General features: G+C 37.5%; 2 long non-coding RNA genes across 2 annotated transcripts; both read right to left on the reverse strand.

Annotated features, from left to right (window-relative positions):
* Positions 1-2006: 2006 nt before the first annotated feature.
* Positions 2007-3871, reverse strand: LOC119793327. The gene is made up of 4 exons (XR_005282084.1): positions 3857-3871; positions 3035-3156; positions 2707-2853; positions 2007-2343 (listed from the first exon to the last, which is right to left on the reverse strand). It is a non-coding gene; the product is annotated as an uncharacterized LOC119793327 (long non-coding RNA).
* Positions 3872-3890: 19 nt separating this feature from the next.
* LOC119793332 lies at positions 3891-5654 on the reverse strand. Its single transcript, XR_005282085.1, has 3 exons — positions 5189-5654; positions 4631-4712; positions 3891-4043 (listed from the first exon to the last, which is right to left on the reverse strand). It is a non-coding gene; the product is annotated as an uncharacterized LOC119793332 (long non-coding RNA).
* Between the last annotated feature and the right edge of the window lie 12855 nt (positions 5655-18509).

Here is an 18509-nt window from a genome sequence, read left to right on the forward strand (position 1 = left end):
AAGGCTGTCCACAAGGTTTAGGAGTGTGTTTATGGGAATTTTTGACCATTCTTCCAGAAGCGCATTTGTGAGGTCGCACACTGATGTTGGACGAGAAGGCCTGGCTCTCAGTCTCCGCTCTAATTCATCCCAAAGGTGTTCTATCGGGTTGAGGTCAGGACTCTGTGCAGGCCAGTCAAGTTCATCCACACCAGACTCTGTCATCCATGTCTTTATGGACCTTGCTTTGTGCACTGGTGCACAGTCATGTTGGAAGAGGAAGGGGCCAGCTCCAAACTGTTCCCACAAAGTTGGGAGCATGGAATTGTCCAAAATGTCTTGGTATGCTGAAGCATTCAGAGTTCCTTTCACTGGAACTAAGGGGCCAAGCCCAGCTCCTGAAAAACAACCCCACACCATAATCCCCCCTCCACCAAACTTTACACTTGGCACAATGCAGTCAGACAAGTACCGTTCTCCTGGCAACCGCCAAACCCAGACCCGTCCATCAGATTGCCAGATGGAGAAGCGCGATTCGTCACTCCAGAGAACGCGTCTCCACTGCTCTAGAGTCCAGTGGCGGCGTGCTTTACACCACCGCATCCGACGCTTTGCATTGCACTTGGTGATGTATGGCTTGGATGCAGCTGCTCGACCATGGAAACCCATTCCATGAAGCTCTCTGCGCACTGTTCTTGAGCTAATCTGAAGGCCACATGAAGTTTGGAGGTCTGTAGTGATTGACTCTGCAGAAAGTTGGCGACCTCTTCGCACTATGCGCGTCAGCATCCGCTGACCCCGCTCCGTCAGTTTACGTGGCCTACCACTTCGTGGCTGAGTTGCTGTCGTTCCCAAACACTTCCATTTTCTTATAATACAGCTGACAGTTGACTGTGGAATATTTAGGAGCGAGGAAATTTCACGACTGGATTTGTTGCACAGGTGGCATCCTATCACAGTTCCACGCTGGAATTCACTGAGCTCCTGAGAGCGACCCATTCTTTCACAAATGTTTGTAAAAACAGTCTGCATGCCTAGGTGCTTGAATTTATACACCTGTGGCCATGGAAGTGATTGGAACACCTGATTCCAATAATTTGGATGGGTGAGCAAATACTTTTGGCAATATAGTGTATGTCTAATTTGCAGGAGCTCCAAGGAAATGCTGCCTACTCCTCCATTGCTCACTAGCGCCCCCCCTATATATCATATATATATATATGATATATATATGATATATATATATATATATGATATATATATAGATATATATATATATATATATATATCATATATATATAGATACATAATGTTAATGGTACTCACTGTGCAGTTTTTTGTATGTGATGCTAGTACTAAAGTCTGTTTACTCAGCATCTTACCCAGCTTGTGTCCTGGATGAGATGCTTTCTTTTTCACTTGTATTGCTAAAATAATGGCTCCATTTTACCCCCCCCCCCCCTCCCCCAGTCAGTACAGGTTGGTGGCCTAGCGTGTGGTACTCGAGTGGATTCTGAAAGGCGAGAGACTTGGCAAGGACAGCAGAAGAGTTTTACCAGCCTGTATTGTTACAAGCATCCATCCCAGCTACCCTTCACCAGATGGAGTGTATACTGGTTTCAAGGAGGCAGAGGCAGCTTTTGAACAGTTGTAAAGACTATAAACAAATCCTAAGAGACTCTTCCATATTAATTTGTACTACTTCATTATATTTCATATTTTTTCCCAAATCACAAACCTATACTGCCTCATTATAGATAACATTTCAGAATTTATGTAGCCGATAACTGTAACCTTTCCTGTACTATTGTGTTGTTTTGGAAATAAACAAAATGACTTTGGATGGTAAGAAAGATGTAACTCTGTTCCTTTGATTAAATATTTATTCTAGACCTAAGTGTGAAATGCAGACAAACCAACCACAGACACATGCCATTTTATTTAAAAATGTCATGTCATAACTATATTAAGTAAACCCCTTATCAGACTCTGTATCCCAGAATTTTGAAAAAAAAAAAAGGTTAAAATTACATGCCACCAGCTAGACTTTTTATTTGCATAAGTACAAATATAAAAAGGCAAGAGTAAAAATACTGCACCACTCAGACTAACTGCTGTATCGGGAAGTATGTTTTTGTATGGCTTCCTCTTTGGCAGGTTTTGGTTTCTGAGCAATGTTTTCTGGTATGGGAGGGATAGAAACATATGACTGGGGGTCTTTGATCTTGATGTTGGGGTCCAGGCGTCTCCGCACAACTTGCACCACCAGATTTTGCCGGAATGTTTGTGTTGTTGGAACATAGATCTTTTTGGCGACCCATTCTTTTGTTTGTCTTGGGTAAACCACATTGAACCGTGCTTGTCCTAAAAAACAAAGAAGAAAATGTAAGACAGAGGAAACATTAATGAAATAACATAGCTATTATAAAGCATTCAAAAAGTTTCGGTTTTAGGTTTCAAAAAAGGAACCAAGAAATTGTATCCAAATAATTAGGAATCTGGTACTTGTAATTTTGTGGTGGTGAGAATTAGGACCATAAAGTACCATATTTGTTATGCAGATCTTAGTGCAGCAGCTCACTAAACAGGTGCGGTTCCCATTGAAGGTTAAATGTAATGTTTGCTGTTTTTTCAATACAGCTCATTTTGAGGACATAAATGAGTATATGACACTGAGCACAGCGCACAAGGTTAGGTTTTTTTGTTTTGAAGATACTTTCTTGTTACCTGTGTTGGTGTAGGCCTGTTCACGCTGAACATTTTCATTGTGGTCCATAACGGCAAGCTGGGTGCGAGCTTTCATTGTTGAGTAGTGGAAGTGCAGTCTCTTCTCTGTGTATTTCAGCATAGATGCATGGAATACTTCAAGCTTCCCTGAGAAAACATAATATCAATCAATCAATCAATCTTTATTTCAGACACAAAAGAGGTCCATAGTAAAAACAAAAGAAAACAAAAGAAAAAGAAAACAAAAAGAAGCATGACATGATGCATGATCAGTTATTATTATCATAACTTTATGTTGCCTAAATGTGAAGAATGTGATGTTACTCACATCAGGGTCACCTCCACAAGTGGAACAGGCGTACCACAAGTGATTGCAGATGGATTTTATCCATGGTTGCAGGTCTCGGTTGTCCTTTTTGTTGGATGCTGACAGCAATTTTTTCATTAGCCCTACCAAAAACAGAACAATCGTCAATGAGTCTCAAGCAAGCATAAAATATGGCAACTGGAGTAAACGTGTGAGTAGAAGATGTTTTGTCTCTCATCCAAGAAACTTATTCCTTTATAAAATAGTCTGGTTGGGGAGTACAAGAAATGTATCCACCAGGTGTATGGTGGCAACGTCACTGAGGTGGCACTAAACGTTAGACAGGACATGTTGTTCATACAGGTGGATCAAAGAGTTTGGGAAGGATCAAGGGAACCAGGTGTTAGAGACAATATTGCTTTGTTGTTTCGAAAAAAAGAAAGGAGTGTGAGCTTTTTAAAATATTTAATTTACCTTCTGGGATAAATAAAGTATTTTTCATTTAATTTAATTTTAACGACAATGGGGAGCTCAGGGCTCAGAGAGTGTAGGTGATTGGAGATGTACAGTCCCAACAGACTGCACTTCTGCACATGGGTGACGTCAACATAGTCTTGGTGGGTATGAAGTACAAGGTGGGAGCAGGTAATAGAGGAGTGTGGGATCACAATGGGGCTGTGTATAACCTAGGCAGGTGCCAGCGCTTTGGCAAGGGAGGGGTAAATTATGTAAAAGTTTATGTGGCTGTACAAGGGCTATCCAAAGTATATTGTAAAAACATTTTCCTCATTATAGTAATTCCTTTACCATTGTACATTTACAAATTACAATTTGTCAGCTTACCCTTGACAACATGCCCAATGTCAAACTCATGGTGGATTTCCGGATACTCTTCGCGCATAATTTTTCGTATAGATGGTGATCGGTCAGTGGTTACCACCTCCACTTCAAGACCTTACTCAAGGAGATAATCAAGTCCTCTCCTGAACCCCACTGGCTCCATGGCAGCAGAGCTGGATGCCTCTGTCACCTGTACCACAAAACAAAAATTTAATGTTTAAAATCATTTTCATACATCTTTGATGGGACAGTGCTTGTCATAATCCGATAGCAACATTGATTTTGTAATATGTTCCACATATTACACATACATTTATTTACTTCTTTAATTTCATTCCGCACATGATGAAAATGAGAAACATTACCCCAAAAAAAAGGAAGAAAAACAATATAAGAAATGCACCAAAATTGATAATAAATACAATAGATAATAATAATATTAAAAAAAAAAGATACAATAAAAAAAGAAAACTGAAAATAGATAAATATAGAAATTTAAAAAATAATGTAGGCTACATTTATCAAATTGAAGAACGAAAACGAGTGGGATTAAGTACAAAACCAAATTCAATCCCACCCTCTAAAAAAAAAAACATATACATAGATCACAGTCTTCCGCTTCACAATTATTATTTGCCAATTAGAATGACCAAAATCCAAATAAAACTACAAAATATATGCATATGTATCTTTGTGCAGTCAATTTGTAAACACACAATTGACAATTGTTCTCATATTATGTTGTAATATGAAATATGAAATAATAATTTCCCTTACCTGCACTAACTGAAAAAGGATTATTTCATTTGTTGTGTCCTCCATGAAGCTGTAGGTGTTGTATTTTGCGGAGAAGCCTGGGCTGTAAAGACAAAAAGATAAATATTATTTATTTATTTATTTATTTATTTATTTATTTATGTATTTTAAATCATGGATCACATTAGTATTTCCCTGGGTGCTAAAAGTTGAGTTATTATCATCCAGATTTTTATTTTTTATTAACTCCTAAACACTAACAACTTGCAGGCCATCAATGATCACATTGATTGATCACAAAATTAATATAATGTCACACTGAGCTGTGGAGCGGGTGTTTGTCAATAGGTGGGTTGTACATACATACAGTGTAAAAAAAATCCGTATGATAACAAAGCAACTAAAATAACATGACTTGTAAAAAATTCCATGATTGTCCAAATTGATGTGGAAGTTAACATTTTTACTCAAGTAATATTAGCGTGTTTTAACATTTTAACGTTTTTTAAAAAAGTACCGGTAAAAATACAGATCATATACAAACGTGTAAGTTACATAAATGGTTTATAAAGTACATACCTCTGTCCTTAGTTGTGACACCATCGGCACAGCTGTACTCTTTAATAAAGCTCTTCCTTTACAGGTTCGGAAATCATCCGCTGAAAAGTGTTCACTACAGACACGGAGAGAATCCACGTTAGCTGTCCTTAGATCTTTTCGTAGAGCTATTAGCCACAGTTTTAGCCTTTCAGGGTCCCGAAGAGGTAATTTGTGGAAAGTTACGGAATGGGTTATTCCACACTGCCGCTTCATCTGATTGAAGCATCCAGGATAGGAACACACTCGAACCATCTTCTTAATTTCACGACTAAAATCACTAATCAACAACTTTTTCAAACTCTGAGAGAGACTGACCTCGTGCTCACCTGGCTCAGGGCAGAAAATAAACAGGTGAAAAGCGGAACTTCTTCTTCTACGCTTGCATTATCGGCAGAGCAGACGCTGAATGCGCACTTTCTTCCGGTTTGGTCTGCCGCGGTTTCCGTAGAATCGTGAGCGCGCATGGGGGCGCTATTAGGAAATCCTATACACTACTGTTTAGGCTCTAAAACGTTCTAAATGACTTAGTTTCGAGTAAATTCTGGACGCTACCCACTCAGGACACTTGGATTACATTGGACGAGCATTATGGAGGAATATTGACACGTTTTTGTGGACTTTTATGGACCTTTCTGTCTCGGGCGCCATAGACCTCCATTATTTGAATGTCAGCAGACAGCAAGAAGCCTCCCAGATCTCCAGATGCATTTGAGATATCAAAAAAGTACTCCAGAGTGTTGTTCAGCATGGGGGTGAGTAGAAAATGAAGGCTAATCATGTTTTGGGTGTACTATTCCTTTAACATGCTCAAAGATGATCATTCAGTGCATGAAGCACTGTCATTGGCAGTCATCATGGATTGATACAGTAGAACTCTGGTTACAGACATAACTTTCATTACGTCTAAATGTTGGATAATGAATGTTAAGTCAAGGTAAATTCCCTGATGACCTTTAAAATAATTCTCTTATCCCTAACATATTCTTATCAAGATCGTCAAGATACACAGTTTTCATGATAAACAACAAAGACTCATAGCAAGTCACATTGGTTCAAGATTTTCAAAAACAAAAAATGTTCTAGATTTGAATGCTGAAATTAGCAAAAACAAGAGAAATGATATGATGTGAAAAAAGGCCTTTTTTTAGATTTTAAAGGCTTAAAGAATTAAAAAAAGGAGATGATGTTTTTATCAAGGATGAGATTTGATTATGCAGAATTGAAGGGCAAAATTGATTGGAAACTATCATAAGCCCCTCTTCACTGAAAGCCTCAGGACAATAAAAGGTTTGCAGGGGGGTTGGAGCCCAGGGTTGCAGGGGGGTTGGGGCCCAGATTCCGCTTGCAGTCTGTTTAATTGGCTTTCAGCTTTATCGTTTGTCATGCATTGCATCGTATACAGTGGGCAACATGGGTCAGTTAACCTCTTACACCCACCCTTCTGATCACGAATCATTTGGTTGGTTGGAATCAAACATTTTTTAAACTCAGTTCGGCCCTTGTGTGTCATGATTTTGGAGCTGGTGGGTGGCTTGATTGCTCATTTCATCCACCTGTCTAGCTCTGCGTTGTTCCTCATTACTGCTCATCTGATCCACCTGCTTTTATTTAAACTTTTTACCAGCCATCAGTGCCAGATTATTCTTGAGCCTTTGGTATTGAGAGTTCTCTAGCATTTTTCTTGCATTCTGTTTGCCTGATCATGATCCGTTTCTGTATTTGGACCTTTGAGCCTGCCTGCTCCTGTCTGATCTGTTTACCTGGCCTGTCTATGGACTTCTGTTGGATTCTTCTTTGGACTGAACCTGGATATACCTCTTGACTTCGCCCTGTAAATTATCCTGCCTTGTTTCATCAGCTCGAATCTCATCTCCTGTCAGCTCTGAAAGTCTTCTAGGCTTCCACGTCTGGAACTCTTTGGCAGCGTCCACTGTGTCTTGTAAGCCCACCAGCTGGAATCATCCTTGTTCTATTGGCACAGACTGAATTGTCAAACCAGGTTAGTGACTCACACACTCATAATCATCCTCCGTTAGATAATCACAGTCATTAACCTGTGCTTCTGTCCGATAGCCGCTGCAGCCTCCACCACTGCAGATCCATTCCATTATTGTTCAAATAAACTCTTTTTAAGTATACCACTGTCTGTCTTCTCTGAATTCTGGGACCTACTTTCTAAGCCATTACATTGAGAGGTTATTGTGAACATATGCTGTTGAAGTAGAGCTACAAGTAACTACAATCTGATTTACCTCAACCTTGCACATGTATATTGCAAACAAAAGTAATCTTCTTCTTCTATTCCACTTCTCTTCCGGATTAACAAATCTAGCCAGCTCATTCTCTATGGTGCTAAATATAACATATATCATGAGCTGTTAAATACTAAACCCTGGAGTTTCGTCATTAAGGTTGAGGTGTAGCTTAGTTCCTTGTGTGAGGGATTGTCTTTGAGTTGATGCGATCAGCTGGTTTTTCTTTTATAGAAAACTGAATAAGTTTGACTGTATGACCTATTTGAATTGTCTCTGAAATGTGCCTTGAGATGACATGTGTTGTGAATTGGTGCTATATAAATAATTGAACTGAACTGAATTAAGTGCTGTTTGAGCTTCTTTAGTTTTTTAAAATAATTTCTAATTTCGGACAATGACATCCCCATCCCAGCACACGTCAGTGCTGTAATCTTTTCCTAATATAAAGGTATTGCATAACATAATATGATTGATTGATTGATTTTATTACAGACTCAAGGTCCAATATACATTAAAAGAAACAGATACACTAAGAATAAAAAAAGAATAAAAGTACAACAGGTGCCTACCCCTTCAGGAGGCAATTATACCAATGTCTCCAAAGCACAGAAGAATATTTAACTGCACTATATTTGACACTGGTCATCAGTAAAATAATTCTATTATCAGACTCATTTAGACGACAAATAAATTTATATATAAGCTTTCTCAAAACAGCCATAAAAGTCCTTACACTAACAGATACAAACAATTCACTGGCACTGGTCCATCTGGGCTTATTTAACAAAAGTCTTAGTGCATCATTATAGCCTAAGCCACCTTCAACTTATGAAGACTGGCTTTTTTAAAGTTGCACCACAAATGTGCCGTATACAGTGATGTGCAATATGATCTGAAAAAGTTCAGTTTCACTTCGTCAGAACAGAATCCAAACTTCCGGACAAGGATATCATTCGGACCTGACGGCAAATGTCCTCATCATCAGACAGATGGTCTGTCAACACATGACCAAGATATTTGACTTCATTTGAGACGTTCAATAAAATACCAGATAGTTTAAAATTTGGAAATATTATGTTTTTGTCCTCTTTAGTGCGACAGATCATAATGATGCTTTTTGAAGGATGGAATTTGACGTCATGAAGTTCACAATATACTGAAAAGACATTAAGCAGCTTCTGAAGACCAGCTGAACTTGGACTAAGCATTACTAGGTCATCAGCATACATTAAATGATTTATAATTACATTTCCAACCATGCAGCCAGTTCTACACAAGTTTAGCTACTTAGAGAGGTCATTCATATAGAAATTAAACAGTATAGGGGTCAAAATGCTACCTTGTCTGACTCCATTACTGATACAAAAGGATGCAGACACACAGCTATCCCATTTGACCTGCATAGTTTGGTTAGCATACAAGTAGGACAAGCATCTTACTATATATTTAGGTACACCGGCTTGGTACAATTTTAAAAGCAGTTTTCTATGGTTTACACGATCAAAAGCCTTAGTAGCGTCTAAGAAACACAGAAAAACCGTAGAGTTTTTGCTATTATAATTATACAGTAGTTTTTTTAGGCTATATATACACAGATCTGTGCCATGTTTGGACTTGAATCCAAATTGATTATCTGTAGACATTACTAACTTTGCAAATTTTGGCAAAAGAGTTAGTTCAAAGATCTTAGACAGCGTACTTGCTAGGGCAATAGGTCTATAATTGTCAGAACTGGCAATTTTTCCAGCTTTGTTTTTGATCACAGGAACTAGAGTAACATTCATCAAGTTATCAGGAATAAAACCATGCATAATGAAACCTGTGAAGCACAGGGCAAGAAGAGGGGCTACCCTTGAGCTTGCAAACTTAAGATGTTCAGCTGCAATAAGATCCATTACCACAGATTTATTAGCTGACAGATCTTTAATTGCTTGATAGGTCTCGTTTGTTTTGATTGTTTCTACCATATTTACCTTGTCAACCTGGAAGGGTTCACTGTGAACACAGGTGAATAACTTTCTGTAGTATTGTTGCCAAAAATCTACAATCATGTTCGCCCCAGAAACACCATGGACAGTGCAAGAAAGAGAGGATTTACTTTTACTGATATTTTTAGCCTCTTTCCAAAAGGCTTTTGAGTCCTTACCTATCAGCTTTTTTGACAAGGATTCAGCCCGCATGGTTTGCTCATTCTTTCTAATGAAGCGCAACGCATATTTAAATTTTAAATTAGATCGCTTTTTCTGTTCAAATATAGGGCCCTGCCTAGGTTTACCTGCGAGAGCCCAGAAAGTAGTAGCTTCTCGGGCTTCACTGTGATATTTCGACACATGTGTGTTCCATCCTGGTTTATTTTTAATCTGTATACTACTTTTATTAAAAGGCAAACTAGCTCCCAGTAGCGCTACAATTATGTCGGAATATAATCCGGTTATATTGGTTCTATGTCCAATATTAGAGCAGTTACAGTCTGTACAAGCAACTGCCTCTGTTGGTAATTTAATAGCACATAAAAAATTATCAGTTTGGGCGTAGTACCAAGCTAATTGTTCAGTAGATAAAGAAGACCAGTCTATACGTGACTGATTGTGGTTATTGTTCACATTTACAAAAGCAGGTATATAATCAAATCTAATTGACATCTCAAAGCGGATGTGATCGAGAGTGGACACGTTATATAAAACATTAATATACCGGTATACCAAAGCAGTATGAGCATCTGCTGTACTGATACAATGGTCCAACCAAGACATAGTATGCCAGGCTTCACTTATATAAGTGTAACTTGTAGCTGGCAAAAGCTCTTTGCTTGACAATATCAGATTATAATCTGTACAAAAAAGATTTAGGTGTTTAGCAAACAGCGAATTTTCATCTGAGATGTCTGCATTCATGTCACCCAAAACATAAATACTTTTTTACCTCTCATTTTGCACAAAAGAGCAAATATAAGCAAGTTTACTAAGGTATTCTTCTTCATTATGATGACATTCATATGGCGCATATACATTTGAAATAATGAATTCTTTATCATGCTGTTTTACTTGTACTGCAATACACCAGTCCACATCTAATCTTATGACATTTATCACTGAGTCAAGGCTTTTTTTCCATATTATAGCCACTCCTCCTGGTATCCTTCCTCTTTTAATTCCCAAACTGAGGTCAGTAGAACATTTTCCAGCGCCCAGAAAATTGTCATTAAAAGAGTTTAATCCTTCTAAATCCTGTTTGTCTAAAAAGGTTTCTTGCAAGCACAAGATGTCACAGCGCAGCATCATCTGATCAACAACCAAACGGCGAGCTTTATCATCAGCGCTTTGCCCTAAGCGCAGGCCACGACAGTTGTAAGAGATGACTTTAATATCCATAAAAATTTATGACATTATTTTCTGTATTTTTCATTCAGCCTGAAATAAGCTTCCTCACAGCTGCACTCGTTCAAACTATGTCACAGCTACAACAAGTCCCTGATTAGTTGCTGCAAATAGATTACACAGTAAAAGTTCAGATCTTTTAATTTCAGTGGTCATCACTCTGCTCTCGCGGTTTTGTGCCGTTGTTTGACAACACCTCAGGTGCGTCAAGTAGCATGCAGTGAGACTGGAGAAGTTACCACTCTCATACCAGAATTTACCATTGTCCATTCGCTGCCCTTCCGTGCATCTAGCATAGCATCTTTAAAAAGATGCTATGTAAATCCACCGCCCTCACCACATACACCTTGTTCAGTGTGAATGCACATTTACACTTTCACCCTATCTATTTGTAGGCTGTTGTTTATTATGGTGCTGTTGGAAATCTAATTCCCAACTATAATGCAGAACAATCTTGGACAAAGATTATGTTTCACATATTATCTCTTGCAAATTAGTTTTAATAAATTCTACATTTACTTTCCCTGTTCCAAATAATAGTTTTATCTATTGCACAGTATGTGTACTATCATTCTTGGGGGCCTATATTTCCCCCTCCTCTATAATTTGGCTTTCAATTATAAGACTTCAAATTGAAGACTTGAAAAGGTAAAGCCAAAAAACATTAAGCAGGAACACAGAAATGTGAATTCACATGCAGCTGTCACCCTGCCATTTTCCCTCATGCTGGTTTTCAATTAAGAGCTGTCAATGACTCATATCAGCAGTAATCTCTTTGAAAAAGCAGTTACCTGAATATGCCCACTCAATACCCTCATCCTAAGGCACTGTGACTTTTTTGAGGACGGCTGAAGTCTTCTGTGTTTACCTCTCACAGAAGATTGGCCTCTGATCTTCAAATCCCTTGTTTAGCTAAAGTGCCCCCCTCGGGATCGTGACAAGCAAGAGATAAAAAAGACAGAGAATGATGGAGTAACAGGGGAATTCACAGAAGGAGGCAGAGTGTGGGGTTGCAAGCAAAGATGATAGATAAACAGGTGAAAAGAATGGGAAAAGAATGAAAAAATATATAGTAAGAAGAGAATCGGAGGGGGGGGGGGGGGGGGGGGGGGGGGGGGTTAGATTAAAGGCACCACAATTACCTCCTGTTTTTCTTTCTTTCAAAATCTGATTGAACCTCCCTCATTGAGGTCATTAGGTATTCACAAGGCATCTTCTTCAATACCCACTGAGCAAGTGCTCTCTGTCAGGGTTCGAATGGGAGACCTAAATCCTTTATAGTTTTCTGTTTTTTCATACTTTACTGACACATCCTCACCAGCCTCAAATGAGAAGCTGAGAGAGGGGAAGACTGGATTTTGCTCTTTTTGTGAGGTGTGGGATAGCAGAATCACACTCCAGTATAGGGTTAGTACTGTAATGTTAGGAAATGATATTAGCATGTTCAGTTGCCTTATTTCTGAAGTCTTAACCAGCTTTAGTTCTTTTTAACTAAAGTCTAAAAGCTATTTGTATTTCCTGGCTTGTGTTTGAAGGCCCTGTCTTTTCTTTTGAAGCCTCCTATCCTGCCTTTACAAACCCTACCCTAACTTCAGTTAACTTCAATTCTGACTGCAGTAGTTCTTTTCTTAAAATAAAGGAATAGTCAAGATGGGTATTCTCACAAACACCTTTGCAACATAAAGGTAGGTGTCAACAGGAAAAATAAGCAAGGAAGGCAATCAATGAGCTGCTACTAAGGGCCTCAGAAGGAAAAGGTTTTGTGAAAGGAACTAAATTGTATTAGGAAAACCACTAAGAGCTAAAACAAGGCTGAAAAGAAAGGGATGCAAGTGCTATGTTAAGTCACCGGTATGCACGTTTTGCATCCCATTATGGACACATGATTGTGGGATTATTGATTGTTGTTTTCACTATCTCCCAAGAGAAACTACCTCAGATGTACAGAGAAGCAAATATGTCACAACTACTCCATGGCTCAAGCTACAGAACACAAACCTTGCCAAGTTGACACAGGAAAACCCTCCTGGGTATTGTAGGGCAATACTTTCTGTGGAGCTAGAGCTATCGACCTGAACACTGAAGTCCACAGTCTTCTCTTAAATTGGCTTGAAGTCTGATCCATGTGAGTCAATTTTGGAAAGCAAAAAAACCTGCTAATCTTTAACAGCAATAAACCATTTTAAAGATTGGACGCATTACTGATATACTTGAATTGCTGAAAAAATAAATAAAAATAACAACTACCAATATCATACAAAAATAGCCAGCGTATACAAAATATACAGTACCTTGAAAAAGTATTTTTTCAATAATGATAGAAATTCCACATGTTACATTTGGGATTATGAATAAAAAGAACAGAAACAAGTATTTTTATAACAATTTGTCCACTATTCATATGAAAGAAGTTTTAGTTAAATAACTCAAGATTATGACGACCCCTATTTCAAATACACAAAAAAACACAAAAATACACTAATAATCCCCCCAGAAAACTTTAGCTTAATGACAAATTGCTTCATTACATACACTATATTGCCAAAAGTATTTGCTCACCCATCCAAATTATTGGAATCAGGTGTTCCAATCACTTCCATGGCCACAGGTGTATAAATTCAAGCACCTAGGCATGCAGACTGTTTTTACAAACATTTGTGAAAGAATGGGTCGCTCTCAGGAGCTCAGTGAATTCCAGCGTGGAACTGTGATAGGATGCCACCTGTGCAACAAATCCAGTCGTGAAATTTCCTCGCTCCTAAATATTCCACAGTCAACTGTCAGCTGTATTATAAGAAAATGGAAGTGTTTGGGAACGACAGCAACTCAGCCACGAAGTGGTAGGCCACGTAAACTGACGGAGCGGGGTCAGCGGATGCTGACGCGCATAGTGCGAAGAGGTCGCCAACTTTCTGCAGAGTCAATCACTACAGACCTCCAAACTTCATGTGGCCTTCAGATTAGCTCAAGAACAGTGCGCAGAGAGCTTCATGGAATGGGTTTCCATGGTCGAGCAGCTGCATCCAAGCCATACATCACCAAGTGCAATGCAAAGCGTCGGATGCGGTGGTGTAAAGCACGCCGCCACTGGACTCTAGAGCAGTGGAGACGCGTTCTCTGGAGTGACGAATCGCGCTTCTCCATCTGGCAATCTGATGGACGGGTCTGGGTTTGGCGGTTGCCAGGAGAACGGTACTTGTCTGACTGCATTGTGCCAAGTGTAAAGTTTGGTGGAGGGGGGATTATGGTGTGGGGTTGTTTTTCAGGAGCTGGGCTTGGCCCCTTAGTTCCAGTGAAAGGAACTCTGAATGCTTCAGCATACCAAGACATTTTGGACAATTCCATGCTCCCAACTTTGTGGGAACAGTTTGGAGCTGGCCCCTTCCTCTTCCAACATGACTGTGCACCAGTGCACAAAGCAAGGTCCATAAAGACATGGATGACAGAGTCTGGTGTGGATGAACTTGACTGGCCTGCACAGAGTCCTGACCTCAACCAGATAGAACACCTTTGGGATGAATTAGAGCGGAGACTGAGAGCCAGGCCTTCTCGTCCAACATCAGTGTGCGACCTCACAAATGCGCTTCTGGAAGAATGGTCAAAAATTCCCATAAACACACTCCTAAACCTTGTGGACAGCCTTCCCAGAAGAGTTGAAGCTGTTCTAGCTGCAAAGGGTGGACCGACGTCATATTGAACCCTATGGATTAGGAACGGGATGTCACTTAAGCTCATATGTGAGTCAAGGCAGGTGAGCAAATACTTTTGGCAATATAGTGTAAGTCCATATGGTATTTCCTAAATAACGACATATCTTATAGTCAAGACTGCCCTATAAACCGACGCCTTTAAGATTAATCTCTTTATCCTCACCAGTCTGATTCTAGGTACGAAAAAATAAATACATTAGAACTCTTTAAATTGATATTGCTTGTTGTTTAATAGAAGTTTCATATGTGCTTAATACATCAATTTCAAAATATTCTACCCAATGTGTTAAATTTAACTGCATAAATTTTGCATTTGTTTGATAATGCCTGATTATATATTGTAAGAACTGTCTTTTGTAGATAATCTAAATGATTGTATAAGTATTTTATAAGCATTACCCAAAACTTCCATAAAATACTTCAGATATGAAACTATCTGAACTATCAAAAAATATATGGCTTTTAATTTTGTATCTTCTTTGTTAAATGTTGAAAAAACTAAAATCCCTTCTTAATAACATTTAGAATCATTCATAGTATCGACAAAGATGTTCTCAAAATCTAAATCCAGCATTTGTAGTTATAACTGCAAACAGCAGGTGCTGTACATAGAATTAGATATATGTTAAAATTACTGCATACGAACGTTTTACAAAAGAGCCAAGTGATACACAAGTGATGATAATATGTTTGCCTGTTTTGTTGATTTCTAGCATAACAAGTTTCATATTGTATTAAATTGTGAATTAATTAATTGTTGTTCATAGTTTTTGCCTTTTTCTCAACAATTTTACACATAAAATTTGCATTTATATATATAGGTCAAATCCTTCCCCTTAGTTAATTCTGTTTATATAATAGAATTCATCACCATCAACCTAGACTTCATTTATGCATTATGCGTTATGGTCAACTTATGTTCAATATCCTTTCATCTATGTTCCTACACTGCAAAAATGATCTAGAAATAAGTTAAAATTTCTTAAATTAAGTGCATTCACCCTTAATTTGAGCAGGTAAATGAGATAGTTTGCCAATGGAATGAGTAATTTTACTCTTAAAATAAGATAATTAGATAATATGCACTTGAAATATAACAATGCAATTGTGTTTTCTTATTTTAAGTGTAAAATTTCTTGTTCCATTGGCAAAATGTCTCTTTTACCTTCTCAATTCAAGAACAAATGCACTTATTTTAAGAAAAAATGACTTATCTAGATTTAGATTTTTTGCAGTGTATTTGTGTACATGAAGAAATATATGAGTCTATTTTGGGTGTATTTCTTATGTCATTCTTCCCTCTGGGCCTCAGTTAGATTACCTCTCCATTTCATTTGTATGAATTGGAGAGGTAGAATGTCTTATTATCTTTACATATCTAATTTGTTCTGAAACCCATACCTTGCCAGTCCTAGTCAATATTCAAGGTATTTTTCTTTCTCCTTTCTTAACTTCATTGCTTGCAATGACCCCTTTCTTTTAATTTAAAGGGGCCATAGAATGCAAAACCGAGTTTACATTGTCATAGATGAATAATGATAGTTCAGTGGGTGAAATGGACCTACAGAGAAGTTCAAACTGCTGGACCACTGACTGGACCAGACCGGGCATTTGAACAGAGCCGGGAGCTCCAGGGCTGGTCTGAGAACCCCGGGGACGGAGGTACCAAACCCGACCCGGTGAAGGTATGCTTCCCACCGTCTGCCTACCGTCACCGGGTCGGGTTCAGTCGCTCCGTCCGTCCCCAGCCCCGACCAGTCCCAGAGCTCACAGCTCGGTTCTGCTGCACTGTAGTTGACCAAAATCCATTACGATTTAGAAATACTCCACAGACAATTTTTTGGGTATGAAATGTAGGACATATTTGGGAAAAAGAGGACACCTGGTCACCCTACCATATCAACAATTTGATGTTTCAGTGAGGGTTTGCTTGTTGCTATGATGTGTCTTTGCTCAGCAGCTTCGCTTATTGTAAACCAACCAATCAGCGCACGGCTCATCTAAATATTCATGAGCATACCATAAAAGGAAGAAAACCTTTGGTTTCATTCTTGGGCTTTTAACCAGGCCTTCATTAGGGCTCATTGAACAACAAATATGTCATTTTCAGTCCAACCAATGTTACACACCCTATTCAGAGACCTGAAGGGCCAGCACCTAATACCCTATATAATCGTTCTATGACAGCTTTAAACGTTTATTGACACAATTATTATCCAAATTTTTTGTCAACTCGTCAGAGCTAAACAAATCAGTTGCATACCTATTCTGTAGGATAGGAAAGATAAAATATTGTCACACTTCTGTTGTGTAATTAGACTTATTTTATTATGAATATTATAAATTATTATTATTTGAAATAAAAATTGATAATTTCAATTATTTTCTAATTAGTTGCGGGGGGATATTGAAGGATAATTAATAATAGATGTTCTAAAATTACAATCACACTGAAAAAGTAACTAACAGTGACAAGATCTTTTAGAACATTGTGCTTAATGGTTAACAGACATTAATGGTTATATTTAACAATGTAAATGATCAATCAACAGTTATTAACTTAATTCACCAGTAAATGTGGATATTTTAAGTAGTTGTGAACCTGGGTTTGGATCAACCACTAGTAAATGTAGACAATTTTAATTAATTATTATAATTGATAGCCAAATGTACGGTGGCTGAGAAGTGCAAAACACATTTACAATTCAAAAACACATTAACAAATAAAAAACAAAATAACATTTGAAGAAACAAAATTATATTTTGTGAAACAAATGTATTTTTGAAAAAAAAGTTTAAATTTTTAAAAACAAATTTACATTTTAGCAAACAAATTTACATTAACAAATAAACAAAATAAAATTTGAAGAAACAAAATTATATTTTATGAAACAAATGTATTTTTGAAAAAAAAATTTAATTTTTAAAAACACATTTACAATTCAAAAACACATTAACAAATAAAAAACAAAATAACATTTGAAGAAACAAAATTATATTTTGTGAAACAAATGTATTTTTGAAAAAAAAGTTTAAATTTTTAAAAACAAATTTACATTTTAGCAAACAAATTTACATTAACAAATAAACAAAATAAAATTTGAAGAAACAAAATTATATTTTATGAAACAAATGTATTTTTGAAAAAAAAGTTTAAATTTTTAAAAACACATTTACAATTCAAAAACACATTAACAAATAAAAAACAAAATAACTTTTGAAGAAACAAAATTATATTTTATGAAACAAATGTATTTTTGAAAGAAAAAGTTTAAATTTTTAAAAACAAATTTACATTTTAGGAAACAAATTCACATTTTAAATAAGTTAGATTTTAGGTGAGAGAAAGTTTCATTTTAGAGAAAAAAAAATACATTATAGGGAAACAAATTTACATCTAAAAAAAAATTGACCGTTCGGAAACACTTGTACAAGTGCAAAGACAAAACTGCAAGTGGCAAAACACATTTACATAGCCAAAAACAAATTAACAGAAGACGGCTACACGGAAAGGGAATGTCCCAGTGGCCGGATGTGACGTCACGATTACCCTGACTTGTAGTACAAACAGCTCAAGCTGTAGTCCTCCTGCTTCACGTGAAAAGTCAGCGGCGATTTTAGATGGAAAGAATTGCACTGAAGCTGTTTTTCTTAAGTTTACGCTAACCGAACAATGTTTTCAGCCAATTTACACCATTTTGTTCTTCGTGCGGACGGTCTCTGGAACTTTTACGGGACACGGACCAGGTGGCAGGACCAAGCAGCAGGGCCGGGCGTATTACTGGCCGGAGCCACTATTATTTTGTCATGTAGTTATTTAATTACTTTTCTTTGGTATTTAATTATTTTTTGGGTATTTTTCCTGCCGTTTTTCGGCAAATGCCTTATTTATAGTACTTCTAACTAGATTGTTTTATATATATATATATATATATATATATATATATATATATATATA

The sequence above is a fragment of the Cyprinodon tularosa genome, unplaced genomic scaffold, assembly GCF_016077235.1.
Source record: "Cyprinodon tularosa strain WSP-4 unplaced genomic scaffold, ASM1607723v1 ctg112, whole genome shotgun sequence".
NCBI lineage: Eukaryota > Metazoa > Chordata > Actinopteri > Cyprinodontiformes > Cyprinodontidae > Cyprinodon > Cyprinodon tularosa.